Source organism: Scyliorhinus torazame, chromosome 5 (genome assembly GCF_047496885.1).
Source record: "Scyliorhinus torazame isolate Kashiwa2021f chromosome 5, sScyTor2.1, whole genome shotgun sequence".
Classification (NCBI taxonomy): domain Eukaryota; kingdom Metazoa; phylum Chordata; class Chondrichthyes; order Carcharhiniformes; family Scyliorhinidae; genus Scyliorhinus; species Scyliorhinus torazame.
This window is the reverse complement of record NC_092711.1, coordinates 156,218,309-156,238,012: the sequence shown is the minus strand read 5'-3', so window position 1 is coordinate 156,238,012 and position 19,704 is coordinate 156,218,309. Positions and strand designations below refer to the sequence as shown.

The following is a 19,704-nucleotide window of genomic DNA, read 5'->3' as shown; positions in this document are numbered from 1 at the left end:
CCATTCTCCCTGTGCCTACCTGGGACTCACCCCCACAACTCAAAAAGATATGCAGGGTGGGTGAATTGGCTATGCTAATTTTGCCCCTTCGTTGGAAAAAAAAAATTGGGTACTCTAAATTTATATTAAAAATTGGAAAATAAATTAATTGGGTACTTTAATTTTTTTTCCATTTACCCACAAGTACTTTGTGCCAGGATGAGGTTACTGCCGCCCATTCCTCCTCGCTTTTCATCCCAGTCCCAGTAATTTTGAGACTGGGCTCAGTATGGGTAATGGCGACCGGGGCTCCCACAATCCCCCGCGCTTGAGAAACCGCTTTATCCGCAGCGCTGGCGGGTTGCACGGGACTGCGCATGTCCAAGGAAGAGGTCAGTTGCACACACAGAAAAAGGCTATTCCATTGGGCATGTGGTCCGCTCTTGAGGTCAAAAGTGCTTCCGTGGCCACGTGACATGGTGCCCTGTGGCTTTAAGCGGCTGGCAACCAATGGGGAAGTGTTAAACGATCGGAAGGACTCTGCTCCTCCGCCAATCAGAGCTCCCCCATTGTCTCAATGCAGGAAGCTGGACATGGAGGTTTCTGCCGAGCAAAGCTGTTGTTTCTCGAATGCTGAATGAGCTTGAACTTCACACAGACTAAAACTTCCTCCTGTATCCAACATCTCGGGAGTAAAACTTTCTTTTCTCCCCCTTTCCATTTATTTTCTCATTCTGATCTTCAATTGGTCACTTGCAGCAAATGAAGAGAAAGGAAGTGAATTCAGGGAGAGTGCAGACTCTGGAAAGCTTGGCCCAGGTCTCTGTCTATGAAAGACATTGACATCCTTTGCTTCCTCAGCTTGACACCTTTATTTGCCTGGCTAAAAGGATGGTCTCTTTCCTAAAGTTCACAATTAAAGGGCTGGTTTCCCCAGGTGAAGGCTGAACATTTAAGGTACAGTAAATTAATATCGGCCAGAGAAATGTCCAGTGTTGTTATATGGGGAAAATTAGATATATTATTTATGGTTCTGTAAAGTACATTTATTATTACTTCTAGTCTTGTAATATTGTACTGTAACAATGTTTTATATTTTCAGTACTCTCTTACCTCAAGAGGATTGTTAATCTCTGGAATTCGTTTCCCAGAGGAACCAGTGGAGTCTGGGGGTCATTCAATATATTCAAGGATGAGCTAGACAGAATTATTTTTTTTAAATTCTAAGTGCCCAGTGTTTTTTTTTCATTTAAGGGCCCCTTTCCCTTGGACATGTGCAGTTCCAGACCATCCACCCACATGGCGGATAGAGAGGTTTCTCCAGCATGGCGGGATAGTGGGAGCTGCGCTCGCCATTACTCGTCCGGAGCGGAGTCTCCAATCTCCTGGGACTGGGATGAAAAGTGAGGGGGTGGATATTGACACCAACCTGACAAAAAGTACATGTGGGTAGTTGCTGGGTTTGATTGTGATGTCCCCCTGTGATGATCTCTGTGTTAAGGACAGGAAGCCGTGACCGTGAGCCGCCCGCGCCGCCTTGTCCCGCCAGTAAGGTAGGTGGTTTAATCTACGCCGGCGGGACAGGCATTTTAGCGGCGGGACTTCGGCCCATCCGGGCCGGAGAATCGCGGGGTTGGCCCGCCAACCGGCGTGGCGCGATTCCCGCCCCCGCCGAATATCCGGTGGTGGAGAATTCAGCAACTGGCGGGGGCAGGATTCACGCCAGGCCCCGGCGATTCTCCGACCCGGCGGGGGGTCGGAGAATCTCGCCCCATGTCTTGATCTGCCAGAGTCACTTGATTCCTTGGGGAACACATACCCGAGAGTGTTCCAGAGCACTGACTGTGGAAAGAGCTTTAACCAGACACGCAGCCTGACAAAACATCGCAGCACTCAACAGGGAGAGACTGCTCATGTGCTCTCTGTATGGGTAAGGCTTCAATTGTCTAACCTGGAGAGACACAAGGAGACCCAAAATATGGAGAAACAGTGGAAATGCTGGAACTGTGGGAAGAGATACAGAGCCCCATCTGCACTGGAAGTTCATCGACGCAATCACACTGCGGAGAGCCCATTCAGCTGCTCTCTTTGTGGGAAAGGATTCAGTCAGTCATTCACCCTGCAGACACACAAGCGAGTTCACACTGGGGAGAGACCGTTCACCTACTCTCAGTGTGGGAATGGATTCACTCAATTATCCAGCCTGCAGAGGCACTAGTGGGATCACAGTGGTGAGAGGCCATTCATCTGCTCTCAATGTGGGAAAGGATTCAATCAATTATCCAGCCTGACGTCCCACCTGCGTGTTCACAGGAGGGAGAGACCGTTCACCTGCTCTCAATGTGGGAAGGGATTCTGTGTTTCCTCATACCTGCTGAGACACCAACAAGTTCACAATTGATTACAGGGGTTAGATTCTGCTGCTATTATTTCTGCTCTCAATTACATCCAGGACTGCATTTTGTTCATTCTGACAGTTGGTCAATGGGGAGGGTCGGAGGGTTTCTTTCTGCTGGACTGGCCTTCTCACGACTGATGCTCTTGAGCCTTGTGACAAATTTCATAAGGATCAGAGAGTGAAAGGGTGTTTGGAAGGTAGATGACATATAGTTCCTGTTTCTGTTTGAAACCCCTAAAGAATGCAGGGTTAGATGAAGACAGGCTATGGTGGTTACATGGTTCTGTCTCAGAAGGAAACTGTCAAGCAATGAAGGGCAAGTTGATTGGGAACTTACAATAAAATGTGTAATGATACACAGGCAATCGCATTTAAGGAATTATCACATATTTACATAAAATATAGATTCCTTTCAGAAACAAAAATCCAACAGGAAAAGTGATGCAACCGTGGCTAACAAGAACAATTAAAGATTCCACTGGTTAAAGGAAGAGGCTCATTGATCGATTACAGATTTATTGCTTCACGGATTTATTGGTACCTTTAAGAATTAATGCAGTATAATTCTTAAATTCAGTATATAGACAGAAAATGGAATATCCACAAGGCAAAGTCATTGTTTCAGATAAAAATATGAGAATTGCTGCACAGGAACTTAATTATGTGTCAGAATCTAACACGGTTTCAAGAAAAGTTGCATAAAAGCCCTCGTAGTGAATAAACCATTTTTCTACAAATACATTTAGTAATGAAAACGAATTGCAGCCTTAGCAACACAAACATTTACAAAATGTAGCAAAGCCTTAGCAACAAGCAACATTAATGCAGAACACCTCATCTTCAGAGGATTGGTACACGTGGCGGGAGCATGTAGATATTTAATTAATTTGATAGACATTAATGAATCTTAAGTCATGACCAATGCCTGGGTAACAAATCATGCTCCAAGTGGCAGAGAGTTTTTTGAATAAATCAGGAAGCCTCAGCTGAGAATTTGAAACCAATAAGGGGTTAGACCATTGATGAGAATTTGATTTATTTTTATGTAAGAGAATCAAGGTGGATAATTAACAATAAAGTTGTATTTTTGGACACCTCCAATCAACCAGATTTACGGCTCATTTTTGAAGAAAATAGATCTCATCGCTCACAAAATGGCCAAAATAAGTGTAACCCTGAGGATTGGAAACTTGTTTTAGAATTCAGCAAAGGAGGATCAAGAAACTCATAAAGAGAAAATAGAATACGAGAGCAAACTGGCTAGAAACATTTTCCTTTATAATGTGAAAAGGACAAGTGGGAGGAGGAGCTGGGATAGAGGATGGTCTATGGGCAGACATGTTGAGTAGAGTCAACACGTCCGCAACATGTGCCAGGCTCAACCTGGTACAATTTAAGGTTGTTCACCGGGCTCACATGCACTGGCCCAGATGAGCATATTCTTTGGTGTGGAGGACAGGTGCGCAAAATGTGCGGGAGGACCGGCGAACCATGTCCACATGTTTTGGACATGTCCAAAGCTGAGGGGATTTTGGCAGGGGTTTGCGGAAGTCATGTCCATGGTGTTAAAATTATGTGTGGCACTTGAGTCCAGAGGTGGTTATTTTCGGGGTGTCAGAAGACCCGGGAATCCAGGAGGAGAAAGAGGCAGACGTTCTGGCCTTGGTTCCCTGGTAGCCCGGAGATGGATACTATTAGCATGGAGGGACTCAAAGCCCCCGAAGTTGGAGACCTGGCTATCGGACATGGCTAGCTTTCTCTGTTTGGAGAAAATCAAGTTCGCCTTGAGAGGGTCTCTGTTAGGGTTCGCCCGGAGGTGGCAACCGTTCGTCGACTTCTTTGCTGGAAGTAAATCATCAGCAGACGCGTTGGGGGGGGGGGGGGGGGGGTGAAAAGGAAAAGATTAGCAAAGACCAATGTGGATCCATTCCAGGCAGAGACAGGAGAGTTTATAATGGGGAATAAGGAAATGGCAGAGAAACTAAACAACGTGTGTCTGTCTTCATGGAGGACATGAAATCGGCCAAAGACACGCGAGAACCAAGGGACTAGTGAGCGCGAGGAACTGAAGCAGATTAGTATTAGTGAAAAAGTAGTGCTGGAGAAATTAATGTGGTTCAAAGTGAATAAATCCCCAAAAGCTGATGCTCTACATCCCAGAGTGTTGAAAGAGGCGGCTGTAGAGATAGTGGATACATTGGTGATCATCTTTCACAATTCTATAGATTCTGGAATGGTTCCTGCAGATTGGAAGGTGGTAAATGTAACCCCACTATTTAAGGAAGGAGAGAGAAAATGGGGAACCACAGACCCATTAGCCTGACATCAGTAGGAGGTAAAATGCTACAATTTATTATAAAGGATGTGATAACGTACGGATTAGGAGCTGGAGTAGGCCACTCGGCCCCTCGAGCCTGCTGCACCATTCAATACGTTCACGGCTGATCTGATTGTAACCTCAACTCCACATTCCCGCTAATCCCCCGATAACCTTTCACCCCCTTGCCTATCAAGATTCTATCCAGCTCTGCCTTCAAAATATTCACAGACTCTGCTTCCACTGCCCTTTGAGGAAGAGAGTTCCAAAGACTCCCAACCCTCTGAGAGAAAAAAGTTCTCCTCTGTCTTAAATGGGCAAGTTATTACTTTTAAAGTGACTCCAATTTCTAGATTCTCCCACAAGAGGAAACAACCTTTCCACATCCACCCTGTCAAGGCCCCTCAGGATCTGATACGGTTCAATCAAGTCACCTAAACTCCATCGGACACAAGCCCAGCCTGTCCAATCGTTCCTCATAAGACCAGCCTCCAGTTCCAGGTATGAGTCCAGTAAACCTTCTCTGAACTGCTTCCAACACATTGACATCATTCCTTAAATGAGAGCAATACTGTACACAGTGCTCCAGATGTGGTCTCACCAATGTCCTGTATAACTGAAGCATAACCTCCCTACTTTTGTATTCAATTCCCCTCACAATAAACAATAACATTCTATTAGCTTTCCTAATTACTTGCTGTACCTGTATACTCGCCTTTTGTGATTCAGGCTCTCGGACACCCTCTGAATCTCAGAGCTCTGCAATCTCTCACCATTTGGATAATAAGCTTTTTTTATTCTTCTGGCCCACGTGGACAATTTCACATTTTCCCACATTATTCTCCATTTGGCAGGTCTTTTCCCACTCACAATCTATCTATATCACTTTGTAACCTCCTTATGTCCTCTTCACAATTTACTTTCCTACCTATCTTTACATCATCGAAGCCGGAGTTGGCCATTCAGCCCATCGAGCCTGCTCCACCATTCAATATGATCATGGCTGATTATCCACTTCAATGCCTTTTTCCCCACACTGTCCCCATATCCCTTTGTGTTATTGGTAATTAGAAATCTGTCAGTTGGGTGGCACAATGGGTAGCACTGCTGCCTCACGGCACCAAGAACCTGGGTTCGATCCTGGCCCCAGTCACTGTCCGTGTGGAGTTTGCACATTCTCCTCGTGTCTTTGGGTCTCAACCCCACAACCCAATTAGATGTGCAGTGGAGGTGAATTGGCCACGCTACACTGCCCCTTAATTGGAAAAAAATAATTGTGTACACTTAAATTTATTAAGCAAACAAACCGCTTGTATGCCGGGAGAAGGAGCACCGTCTTGTGGTCCAATTTTCCAAAGTGTGGTCCGGGGATGGATCATCAGGCGCCCTAGATGTTTGTGTAGCAGTGGTCAAGGATGTTGGGGTCCCTGTCGGGACAGGAGATGTGTTGGTGGAATTTTGGCAGTACACTCTTGAGGTTGCCCTGGTTAAAGTCCCCGGCCACGATGAACAGGGCCGCCGGGTATTCCATTTCATTGTTATTTATAGCGATGTACAATTCATCAAGCGCCTTCTTCACTTCCGCCTGGGGTGGGATGTAGACCACTGTGATAATGGCAGAAGTGAACTCCGTGGTAGGTATTTTGGATGAGACTTCACAGTCAGGTATTCCAGGTCCGGGGAGCAGTAGTTCGCCAGGGCCGCCACATCCGAGCACCAGGAGTTGACGAGGAGACAAACCCCTTCACCCACTCCATGTTCAGTCCTGGATGTGATTAACAGCAGGAATAACAGCAGAATTTAACCGGTCATCACTTGTTAACCTTTTGGTGTCTCAGCATGTTGGATGACTGAGTGAATCCCTCCCCACAGTGAGAGCAGGTGAATGGCTTCTTTCCAGTGTGAACTCGCTGGTGTGTCAACAAGGCAGATGAATCACTAAATCTCTTCCCACAATCAGCACGGTAGCATGCTTTATAAAGCATTAGTTAGGCCCCATTTAGAATACTGTGAGCAATTTTGGGCCCCACACCTCAGGAAGGACATACTGGCACTGGAGCGGGTCCAGCGGAGAGTCACACGGATGATCCCAGGAATGGTAGGCCTAACATACGATGAACGTCTGAGGATCCTGGTTTATATTCATTGGAGTTTAGGAGGTTGAGGGGAGATCTAATAGAAACTTACAAGATAATGAATGGCTTAGATAGGGTGGATGTAGGGAAGTTGTTTCCATTACCAGGGGAGACTAGGACCCGGGGGCACAGCCTTAGAATAAAAGGGAGTCACTTTAGAACAGAGATGAGGAGAAATTTCTTCAGCCAGAGAGTGGTGGGTCTGTGGAATTCATTGCCACAGAGGGCTGCGGAGGCCGGGACGTTGAATGTCTTTAAGACAGAAGTTGATAAATTGCTGGTTTAGCTAGGGGCTGGTTTAGCTCACTGGGCTAAATCGCTAGCTTTTAAAGCAGACCAAGGCAGGCCAGCAGCACGGTTCGATTCCCGTACCAGCCTCCCCGGACAGGCGCTGGAATGTGGCGACTAGGGGCTTTTCACAGTAATTTCATTGAAGCCTACTCGTGACAATAAGCGATTTTCATTTCATTTCATTTCAAATTCTTGATTTCTCGAGGAATTAAGGGCTATGGAGAGAGAGCGGGTAAATGGAGTTGAAATCAGCCATGGTTGAATGGTCGAGTGGACTCGATGGGCCGAATGGCCTTACTTCCACTCCTATGTCTTATGGTGGTTAGCACAATTGCTTCACAGCTCCAGGGTCCCAGGTTCGATTCCCGGCTTGGTTCACTGTCTGTGCGGAGTCTGCACGTTCTCCCCGTGTGTGCGTGGGTTTCCTCCCACAGTCCAAAGATGTACAGGTTAGGTGGATTGGCCATGCTAAATTGCCCTTAGTGTCCAAAATTGCCCTTAGTGTTGGGTGGGATTTCTGGGTTATGGGGATAGGGTGGAGGTGTGGGCTTAGGTAGGGTGCTCTTTCAAAGAGCCGGTGCAGACTCGATGAGCTGAATGGCCTCCTTCTGCACTGTAAATTCTATGATTCTATGATCAGAGCAGGTGAATCAACTCTCCCCGGTGTGAACTCGCTGGTGTCTCCGCAATGTGGATGATGTTTGGAATCTCTTTGTGGAGTGAGAGCAGCTAAACGGTCTCTCCTCAGTGTGAATGCGCTGGTGTTCCATCAGTATCCAAGAGCTTTTAAAGGGTCTCTCATTGGTGTGAGTGACATTGTGGTTCAGCAAGTGATGACCGAGTGAATCTTTTCCCAGTCGGAGAGGTGAACGGGCTCTCCCCAGTGTGGCCTTGCTCGTGTTTCATCAGGTTGGATGAAGTTCTAAAGCTCCTTGTGCAGTGAGAGCAGCTGAACGGTCTCTCCTCAGTGTGATTGCGCTGGTGGGACATCAATCGCTGTGAGCTTTTGAAACCCCTCCTGCAGTCAGAGCATTTAAAGGGCCTGCTCTTGGTGTGAGTGACATTGTGGCTCAGCAGGTTGGATAATTGAGTGAATCCCTTATCACACACAGAGCAGATGAATGGCTTCTCCCCGGTGTGAACTCGCTGGTGTGCCTGCAGGTTGGAATACTGAGTGAATCCCTTATCACACACAGTGCAAGTGAATGGCCTCTCCCCAGTGTGAACTCGCTGGTGTGTCTGCAGGTGGGATAACCGAGTGAATCCCTTATCACACCCAGTGCAGGCGAATGGCCTCTCCCCGGTGTGAACTCTCTGGTGTCTCTGCAGGTGGGATAACCGAGTGAATTCCTTCCCACAGTCCGAGCAGATGAACGGCCTCTCCCCAGTGTGAACTCGTTCGTGTCTCCGCAGATTGCCAATGTCAGTGAATCCTTTTTCACACTGAGAGCAGGTGAACGGCTTCTCTCCAGTGTGACTGCGTTGATGCCTTGCCAGCTCATGCGGGGCTGTGAATCCCTTCCCACACACCGAGCAGGTGAACGGTCTCTCTCCATTGTGACTGCGTTGATGCCTTTCCAGCCCGTTCGGGCCTTTGAATCCCTTCCCACAGTCCTCACATTTCCATGGTTTCTCCATGGTCTGGGTGATCTTGAGTCTCACCACGTTGGATCATCAGTTGAAGCCTTGTCCACAGAACACGTGTACAGGCTCTCCCTGATGTGAATGGTGTAGTATTTTTTCAGACTGTGTCACTGGTTCAAGCTCTTTCCACAGTCAGTGCTCAGTAACAGTCTCACATGGGGGATGTGTGTGTGTGTCTCAGTACTTTTCCAGACACACTGATGTTTAAAATCTCTTGAAGCAGACAGAATAGACAAACATTTCTCCTTCTAGATTCAAAGGCCGATGATATTCGATTCCCAAGAATTGAGTGACTCAGTCAGTTCTTGACGTGATATTTAGTTTGAGATATCGGCCTCAAACGCCTCTCGTTCTAACTTCCTGCAAAAAGATTTTACAAAAGTGATCACTGTCAGTGCAGAATAAGAAATTCAGAACAGACAATTCTAGTTTCTAGCAAACATTCTTTGCTCTCTCTCTTACCCTCAAATGCTCTAAGTCTCCATTCCACACACTCTCCCTCCACTCTCACTCTGCTGTATCTAATATTCACTCTCCCAATTCTCCTAATAATAATCTTTATTATTGTTACAAGTAGGCTTACATGAACACTGCAATGAAGTTACTGTGAAAAGCCTTTGGTCGCCACACTCCGGCACCTGTTTGGGTACACAGAGGGAGAGTTTAGAATGTCGAAATCACCTAACAAGCACGTCTTTCGGGACTTGTGGGAGGAAACCAGAGCACCATGGAAGAAACCCATCACTCCCGGAGTGATGTCCTGGAGCTGAGATGATTGACCTTCAACCACCATTGTCCTTTGTGCCAGGTATGACTCCAACCAACGCAAAGTATTCCCTCAGATTCCCATTGACTCCACTTTAACTAGGGCTCCTTGATGCCATACTCAGTCAAATGCTGCCTTGATGTCAAGGACAGTCACTCTCATCTCACCTCTGACATTCAGCTCTTTCGTCCATGTTTGAACCAAGGCTGTAATGAGGTCAGGAGATGAGTGACACTGGCAGAACCCAAACGGAGCGTCCATGAGCAGGTTATTGCTAAGTAAGTGCCACTTGATAGCACTGTTGATGACTCCTTCCATCACTTTGCTGATGATGGAGAGTATTCCGACAAGGAATTAATTAGTTGGGTTTGATTTGTCCTGTTTACTGTTCCCTTTAATGTCAACCTTTAAATGTGAACATTAGGAAACAGTAAGAAGTCTTACAACACCAGGTTAAAGTCGAACAGGTTTGTTTCAAACACTAGCTTTCGGAGCACTGCTCCTTCCTCAGGTGAATGAAGAGATATGTTCCAGAAACATATGTATAGACAAATTGAAAGATGCAAGACAATACTTAGAATGCGAGCATGAAATGAAAATGAAATGAAAATCGCTTATTGTCACAAGTAGGCTTCAATGAAGTTACTGTGAAAAGCCCCTAGTCGCCACATTCCGGCACCTGTTCGGGGAGGCTGGTACGGGAATTGAACCATGCTGCTGGCCTGCTTGGTCTGCTTTAAAAGCCAGCGATTTAGCCCAGTGTGCTAAACCAGCCCCTTTGCAGTTAATTAAGTGTTTACATATCCAGAGATAGGGGTAACCCCAGGTTAAAGAGGTGTGAATTGTCTCAAGCCAGGACAGTTGGTAGGATTTCACAAGCCCAGGCCAGCTGGTGGTGGATGAATGTAATGCCACATGAATCCCAGGTCCCAGTTGAGGCCGCACTCATGTGTGCAGAACTTGGCTATAAGTTTCTGCTCGGTGATTCTGCGTTGTCGCGCGTCCTGAAGGCTGCCTTGGAGAACGCTTACCCGGAGATCAGAGGCTGAATGCCCTTGACTGCTGAAGTGTTCCCCGACTGGAAGGGAACATTCCTGCCTGGTGATTGTCGCGTGATGTCCGTTCATTCGTTGTCACAGCGTCTGCATGGTCTCGCCAATGTACCATGCTTCGGGACATCCTTTCCTGCAGCGTACGAGGTAGACAACATTGGCCAAGTCGCACGAGTATGTACCGCGTACCTGGTGGGTGGTCTTCTCACGTGTAATAGTGGTATCCATGTCGATGATCTGGCACGTCTTGCAGAGATATATATCACCATCACATGTTCTCACGTGCAATGGTGGTATCCATGTCGATGATCTGGCACGTCTTGCAGAGATATGTATGTTTCTGGAACATATCTCTTCATTCACCCGAGGAAGGAGCAGTGCTCCGAAAGCTAGTATTTGAAACAAACCTGTTGGACTTTAACCTGGTGTTGTAAGACTTCTTACTGCGCTCACCCCAGTCCAACGCTGGTATCTCCACATCCTTAGGAAAGAGACCATCCTTTTAGCCAGACAAATAAATGTGTCAAGCTGAGGGAGCAAAGGATGTCAATGTCTTGAAGAGAGAGAGAGAGAGAGACCTGGGCCAAGCTTTGCAGAGTCTGCAGCCTCCCTGGATTCACGTCCTTTCCCTTCAGTTGGTGCAAGTCACCAATTGAAGGTCAGAATAAGAAAATAAATGGGGGAGAAAATTAAGTGTTTTACTCACAGATGTTGGAGACACGAGGATGATTTAGTCTGTGTGAAGCTCAAGCTCATTCAGGGTTGGAGGAACAACAGCTTTGCTCGGCAGAAACCTCCATGTTCAGCTTTCGCATTGAGACAATGGGGAAGCTCTGATTGGCGGAGGAGCAGAGTCCTTCCGGTCCTCCAATCTTCCCATTGGTCAATACCTCAGCAGTCAGGTCAGAGGCGTGGTGCTCCCCTGCACATGCACAGCTTCCCCTCTCTCTTCGACATGCGCTGTCCCGGGTCAGGGGAGAGGGATTTCACCAACATATGCGCAGCTTTCCCTCTCCGTTAGACATGCGCATTCCCGTGCCGGGGTGGGGGAAGGAGCGATCACCGAGCGGCTTCTTGCTCTAGCCGGAGTTCTCAGCCGGTTGCTTGGAAACCGTCTCGAGTATCTGTCGGGGCAGGGGGAACAAAGAGTGTGGGCGGGGCTCCCGTGTCCGCGCGCCGGGCGGGTGCGCGCTAATGCAGTGACGTCACAGCGAAGCGAATTTATTCCGATTGGTTGATTTAGGACGAGCTCCTTTATGATGTCACAATGTGGAGGTTGGACAATGAGCTTCAGACTAAAACTTCCTTCTCTGGGCAACATCTGGGAACATCAATGTCTCCCCTTTTCATCAGGTCATAAGATTTCGGAGCAAAACTAGGCCATTTGGCCCATCGAGTCTGCCCCACCAGGATCTCATCCTGGCCTTAACTCGACAGTCCTGCCACTTCTCCATAACCCATCAACACAGTACCAATTAAAAACTCCTAAATTTACTCACTGTCCCAGCTCCACCGCACTCTGGAGTAGTGAATTCCACAGATTCACAGCCCTTGGGAGAGGCAGTGTTTCCTCAACTCTTAGAATTTGCTACCTCTTTTTAAAAATAATCTTTATTGTCACAAGTTGGCTTACATTAACACTGCAATGAAGTTACTGTGAAAAGCCCCAACAGTAACACCACCTAACTTTTTTTTGACAAACAATTTTATTAAGACATTTTGGCACAATAAACAACAATAATATAAAACAGTGTGCAAAAAAACAATCGTTATAGTGCAAGAAACCCAGCTCCCCTCCCACAAGGACCAGCCTAAGTACCCCCCTAACCTACATTACCCTAACCCCGCCCCCCGCTGACGATTAATTTTCCGCGAAGAAGTTGATAAATGGTTGCCACATCCGGGCGAACCCATACAGCTTTCATCCAGACCGAGAAAGCCTGCCATATCTGATAGACAGGCCTCCGACTTCGGAGGTTTTGAGTACCTCCATCCCAGCAGAATTCGTCGCCGGACTACCAGGGAAGCAAAGGCCAAAACGTCAGCCTCTCTCTCCCCCTGGACTCCCGGGTCCTCCGAAACCCCCAAAATAGCCACCTCTGGACTCCTGACCACCCCTGTTTTCAGTACACAGGACATAACATCCGCGAACCCCTGCCAATACCCCCTGAGTTTTGGACATGCCCAAAACATGTGGGCATGTTTCGCCGGCAGCCCTCCCGAACATCTGGCGCACCTGTCCTCCAATCCGAAAAATTTACTCATCCGGGCCACTGTCAAGTGGGCCCAGTGGACGACCTTAAATTGAATCAGGCTGAGCCTGGCGCATGTTGTGGTCGTGTTCACCCTACTCAACGCCTCCGTCCATAAGCCCTCTTCTATCTCACCTCCAAGGTCCTCTTCCCACTTAAGCTTCAGCTCCTCGGTCTGACTCCTCCGCTCCCATAAGTTCTTTATATATATCCGAGACCCTCCCCTCCCCCACCCATCCACTGGACACTACCCTGTCCTGGATCCCCCTGAGTGGCAGGCGTGGGAAGGACTGAATCTGCGCAGAAAGTCCCGCACCTGCAGGTACCTGAACTCATTCCCTCTCGCCAGCCCAAATTTCTCCTCTAACGCCCTCATGCTCGGGAAGCTCCCTTCCAAGAATAAATCCCCCATCCTCTCAATCTCAGCCCTCTGCCATGCTCAGAACCCACTGTCCATATTCCCTGGGGCAAACCGGTGATTATTGCAAATTGGGGACCAAACCGATGCTCCCATTCCCCCCATGTGCCTTCTCCATTGGCCCCAGATCCACAATGTCGCTACCACTATGGGGCTCGTGGAGTACCGTGCTGGTGGGAGTGGCAGGAGCGCTGTAACCAGGGCTGCCAAATTGGTCCCCCTGCACAAAGCGGCCTTCATTCGCTCCCAATCCGACCCCGCACCCACCATCTACTTCCTTATCATAGCTATGTTGCTGCGGTGCTGAGGACCCGGGTACAAATCCCGGCCCTGGGTCATTGTCCGTGTGGAGTTTGCATATTCTCCCCATGTCTCGTGGGTTTCACCCCCACAACCCAAAGATGTGCAGGTTACGTGGATTGGCCACGCTAAATTGTCGCTTAATTGGAAAATTAAAAAAATAATTGGGTACTCTAAATTTTTTTATTTTTTAAAAAATCATATTGGCCGCCCAGTAGAAATTACTGAAGTTTGGCAGCGCCAGCCCCCTTCCCCTCTGATCCTCTCGAGCATCACCCTCTTCACCCGCAGGGACTTTCCCGCCCACACAAATCCCATAATCATTTTATTAACCTTCTTGAAAAAAGAACGCGGAATGAAAATGGGGAGACACTACAAGATGAACAGGAATCTCGGGAGGATTGTCATTTTAACTGTCTGCACTCTCCCCGCTAGTGTCAGTGGGAGCACATCCCACCTCCGGAACTCAGCCCTCATTTGCTCCACCAACCGAGACAAGTTCAACTTGTGCAGACAGCTCCAGTCCCGCGCCACCTGTATCCCTAAGTATCTAAAACTGTCCCCCACTAACGTGAACGGCAGCCCCCTCAACCTACCCTCCTGGCCCCTCACCTGGACTACAAACAACTCATTCTTTGTCATGTTTAGTTTGTACCCCAACAACCAGCCGAATTCCTTCAGGATTCCCATAATCTCACCCATCCCAGCCACTGGATCCGTGATGTATAGGAGCAGGTCGTCAGCGTACAATGAAACTCTGTGTTCCACACCTACCCCCGTACCAGCCTCTTCCAGCCCCTAGAGGCTTTTAGGGCAATTGCCAGTGGCACTATTGCTACCGCAAACAGCAGTGGGGAGAGGGGACACACCTGCCTTGTCCCACGGTACAGTCTGAAATAGTCAGATGTCGTCCTGTTCATCCTCATACTCGCCTCTGGAGCCTGGTACAACAGTCTGACCCAGTCGATAAAGCCCTCCCCGAACCAAAAACGTCCCAGCACCTCCCATAGATAGTCCCACTCAACCCGGTCGAAAGCCTTCTCAGCATCCATTGCCACAAGTACCTCTACCTCCTTACTCTCCGGGGCATCATAATCACATTCAGCAGCCTTCTTAGGATGGCCACCAGCTGCCTGCCCTTGACTAACTCGGTTTGATCTTCCATAATGACGTCTGGCACACAGTCCTCAATCCTAGCCGCCAAGGGCTTGGCCAGAATTTTAGCATCTACGTTGAGCAGAGAGATCAGCTTATAGGACCCACATGCCTCCAGGTCTTTGTCCAGTTTCAATATCAGCGAGATGGTGGCCTGTGACATCATTGGGGGTAACACCCCTCGGTCTCGTGCCTCATTAAAAACGCTAGCCAGCACCGGCCCCACTATCTCGGAGAATTTTATGAAACTCCACCGGATACCCATCCGGCCCTGGGGCTTTACCCGATTGCATGGCCCTCAAGCCCACCAATATTTCTGAAGTCCTGATCGGGTCCCCAACCAGTCTACCAATCCCCAATCCCCTTCCCACTTTTGGGAAGGTCAGTTCATCCAGAAAGCGTCTTATCCCCTCCCGCCCCAGGAGTTCTGAGGATTAAAGCTTGCTATAGAAATCCCTGAACACCTTGTTCAGCCCCGCCGAATCCCCTACCAAGTTTCCTGCCCTGTCCGTCCTGTCCCTATGTGCTCTGATTGAAATCAGCTCCCCTCTCACCACAGCCTTCAGCGCTTCCCAGAGCACCACCGCTGAGACTTCCCGTGTCATTGACGTACAGGTAGTTTTGCATACATTTCCTCACCCTCTCACACCGCCTCGTCAGCCAACAAACCGACCTCCAGCCTCCATTGAGGGCGCTGAAAAGTTTCCTTGCAGACCTGCAGATCAACCCAGTGCGGGGCATGGTCCGAAATAGCGATCGCCGAATATTCTACATCCGTCACCCCCGCTAACAAATCTCTGCTCATGATGAAAAGATCAATTCGGGAATACACCTTATGAATATGTGAATAGAACAAAAACTCCTTCCCCGTTACCCCCCCCCCCCTCCCCCTCTACCATCTCCAGAAGCCTTTTTTGTTGGTCCTTCAACCTCTCCATCTCCGCCTCCACCACCGTTTGGTGATCCTCCTGCTCCTCCAGCGCCTTTTCCAGCTTCTGGATCGTACGATCCTGGGCATCCAGCCTGTGCTCAGGGCCCTCGATATACTTCTGAATCGGGTCTATACTGTTCCGCTGCAAAGCATTAAAGCCCTCATGAATGACCTTCAACAGATGCTCCGTTGTTGGCTGGGCTGTCTGCATTAAGGGTCCGGACGTCGGCCATATTGTCCTCAGCAGCAGCTTGTACACTGCCCTTGTTTGCCCACTTCTTCAACTGTTTGCGATTCTTTCTGCTTCTTAATTCCATACACCTGTGTCTGGAGTCAGTGCCTGAGTGCCTATGCCTTCCGAACTAGCACTCAAAAGTACAAAAAAGTTGGGGGGAAAGGTCCAAAAGCACCAAATGTGTGACTTACTCCTCCATAGCCGCCACCGGAACCTCCACCTAACCTTTTTGGACACTAAGGGCAATTTATCTTGGTCAATCCACCTAACCTGCACATCTTTGCACTGTGGGAGGAAACTGGAGCACCCGTACGAAACCTACGCTGACGCAGGGAGAACGTGCAGATTTCCACAGACAGTGACCGAAGCTGAAATCGAACCTGGGACCCTGGAGATGTGAAGCAACTGTGATAACCACTGTGCTACCATGCTGCCCATCTTACCCTCAGACTATTACCTCTTGTTCTAGAATGCCTGAAAGACGGCGGTTAGGTGAATTGAACATTCTGAATTCTCCTTCTGTGTACCCTAACAGGTGTCAGAATGTGGCGACACGGGGAGTTTCACCGTAACTTCATTGCCGTGTTTTTTTTTTTTAAATTTAGATTACTAAATTCATCTTTTCCAATTAAGGGGCAATTTAGCGTGTTCAATCCACCTACCCTGCACAACTGTGGGTTGTGTGGACAAAACCCAGGCAAACACAGAGAGAATATGCAAACTCCACACTGACAGTGACCCAGATCTGGGATCGAACTTGGGACCTCGGCGCCGTGAGGCGGCAGAGCTAACCACTGCGTCACCGTACCGCCCCATTGTAGTGTTAATGTAAGCCGACTTGTGACAATAATAAAGATTATTAGTATTATTTTAAAATTTTAGAGTACCCAATTCATTTTTTTTCCCCAATTAAGGGGCAATTTAGCGTGGCCAATCCACCTAGCTTGCACATCGTTTTGGTTATGGGGACAAAACCAACGCAAACACGGGGAGAATGTGCAAACTCCACACAGTGTCCCAGAGCTGGAATCGAACCTGGGATCTCAGTGCCGTGAGGCCGCAGTGCTAACCTCCTGCGCCACTGTGCTGCCCTCGATTATTATTATTATTAAGAGGGAGTAGCCTCTCCAAATCTACTTTTCCTTTCCATTTCTTTTCTCATTCTGAGGGGACTTTGGTGACTTGCAGCAACTGAAGTGAAAGGAAGTTTGTATGTTGCACACATGTTGAGTTCAGTATTATAGACATATTTTTGTCTTGCAGCCTGCATGGAGATTTTCAGGCCTCTGCCCAGGACAGGAAGCAGTGAGCATGGATCTGTCAATCAGCCTGAATCAGCACCTTCTGAGATTTGGGAGGATGAATATTACGTACAGTAGAGTGAGAATGGAAACTAGAATTGTCTGTTCTCAACTTGCATTTTACAGGATATTAGACGAAGATTTGAAGAAAAAAACGTCACTTCAGGATTTGGAAGAGTCATTTGGTTTATCGGGACCTGAATATCATCAGGAAACCATCACAGCAAAAGACGCCTCTGGGGTTAAGGGCTGCCAGTCAGGCAAAGGAATAGAATGGAAGTAAACACAGGAACGAAGCATCACACTGGATTGGTTCCAGGAGAATTGAGTGACAACTTCAGCGACGTTACCATGGAGTGTGGTTGTTCATTGTGTTAAAGTAAAAGTAAGAAGTCTTACTACACCAGGTTAAAGTCCAACACTAGTCGAATCACTAGCTTTCGGAGCACTGTTCCTTAGGTGAATGAAGAGGTGGGTTCCAGAAACATAGATACAGACAAAGTCAATGATGCAAGACGATACTTTTGAATGCGAGTCTTAGCAGGTAATTAAGTCTTTACAGGTCCAGACGGAGTGATTGGAGAGAGGGATAATCACAGGTTATAAAGAGGTGCGAATTGTCTCAAGCCAGGACAGTTGGTAGGATTTTGCAAGCCTAATAATGCAGAATCGCCGAGCAGAAACTTATAGCCAAGTTCCGCACACGTGAGTACGGCCTAAACCAAGACCTTGGATTACATTCACCCCCCCCAACCCCCCCCAAACCATCTGCCTGGGCTTGCGAAATCCTACCAACTGTCCTGGCTGGAGACATTTCACACGTCTTTAACCTGGGGTTACCCCTCTTCCCAGTCACTCCGTCTGGACCTGTAAAGAACATTTATTATTATTTCTACTCTTGTAATATTGTACTGTAACCATGTTATATATTTTCAGTAATCTCTTACCTCAAAGTTTATCTTTGGAATTAGTTTCCCCCAGGGACCAGTGGAGTCTGGGAGTCATTGAATATATTCAAGGATGAGCTAGACAGAATTATTTGTTTTATTATAAGTTCTCTGTTTTTGTTTTCAATTAAGGGTCCCTCTCCCTTGGACATGTGCAGTTCCAGACCACCCACCCATCTGGGATAAAGCAGTTTCACCAGCATGGGAGGATTGTGGGAGCTGCGCCCGCCATTACTTGTCCAGAGCCATCTCCAACCTTATGAGACTCGGATGAAAAATGAGGGGGTGGACATTGACCCCAAACTGACACAAAGTACATGTGGGTAGTCACTGGATTTGATTGTGACGCCACCCCCCTCTCACCAAAACATCTTTTTTAAATTTAAAGTACCCAATTCATGTTTTTTCCAATTAAGGGCCAATTTAGTATGGCCAATCCACCGACCCTGCTCATATTTGTGTTGTGGGGATGAGACCCACACAGACACGGGGAGAATGTGCAAACTCCACACGGACAGTGACCCAGGGCCGGGATCAAACTTGGGTCCTTGGTGCCGTGAAGTTAGACAGAATTCTGATTGATGAGGGAGTTGAGGATCATGGGGAACAGGTAGGAAAATGGACTGAAAGTTAAGATGAGGAGTGAATTCTTCACTCGAGGATGTGGTGAAACTTTGGAATTTTCTACTCCAGAGGACTATGGAGCCTCATTCATCAAGTATTATCCAGATCGAGTTGATAGGTTTCGAGATGTTGAAGTCACCAAGGGAAATGGGGAATAGTGTGGGGAAATGGTGCTGAGCTAGATCGGCCATTGAGCTCATGACAGGGTTGAGCAAGTTCAATGTGCCAAATGGTCGACTGCAGCTCCTATTTGCACTGGAAGCTCATCAGCGCATTCACACTGGGGAGAGACCATTCAGCTGCTCTCTTTGTGGGAAAGGATTCAGTCAGTCATTCACCCTGCGGAGACATCAGCGAGTTCACACTGGGGAGAAACAATTCGCCTGCTCTCAGTGTGGGAAGGGATTCACTCAATCATCCACATTGCCGAGACACCAGCAAGTTCACACTGGGGAGAGGCCGTTCATCTGCTCTCAGTGTAGCAAGGGATTGTGTTTCCTCGTACCTGCTGAGGCACCAACAAGTTCACAATTGATTACAGGGGTTGGATTCTGCTGTTATTGTTGCTCCTCAATTACATCCAGGACTGCATTTTGTTCATTCTGACAGTTGGTCAATGGGGAGGGTCGGAGGGTTTCTTTCTGCTGGACTGGCCTTCTCACGACTGATGCTTTTGAGCCTTGTGGCAAATTTCATAAGGATCACAGAGTGAAAGGGTGTTTGGAAGGTAGATGCCAGATAGTTCCTGTTTCTGTTTGGAACCCCAAAGCATGCAGGTTTAGATGAAGATAGGCTATGGTGGTTACATGGTTCTGTCTCAGAAGGAAACTGTCAAGCTAGGAGGGGCAAGTTGATTGGGAACTTACAATAAAATGTGTAATGATACACAGGCAGTCGCATTTAAAGAATTACACATATTTATATAAAATATAGATTCCTTTCAGAAACAAAAATCCAAC

At 47.8% G+C, this 19,704-nt stretch overlaps 1 long non-coding RNA gene across 1 annotated transcript; it reads left to right on the top strand.

Annotated features, from left to right (window-relative positions):
• The first annotated feature begins 323 nt into the window (after nucleotides 1-323).
• On the top strand, nucleotides 324-19,648 carry LOC140420250 (uncharacterized). Its single transcript, XR_011946240.1, has 3 exons — nucleotides 324-936; nucleotides 9,342-9,572; nucleotides 17,137-19,648. It is a non-coding gene; the product is annotated as an uncharacterized lncRNA (long non-coding RNA).
• The last annotated feature ends 56 nt before the right edge of the window (nucleotides 19,649-19,704 follow it).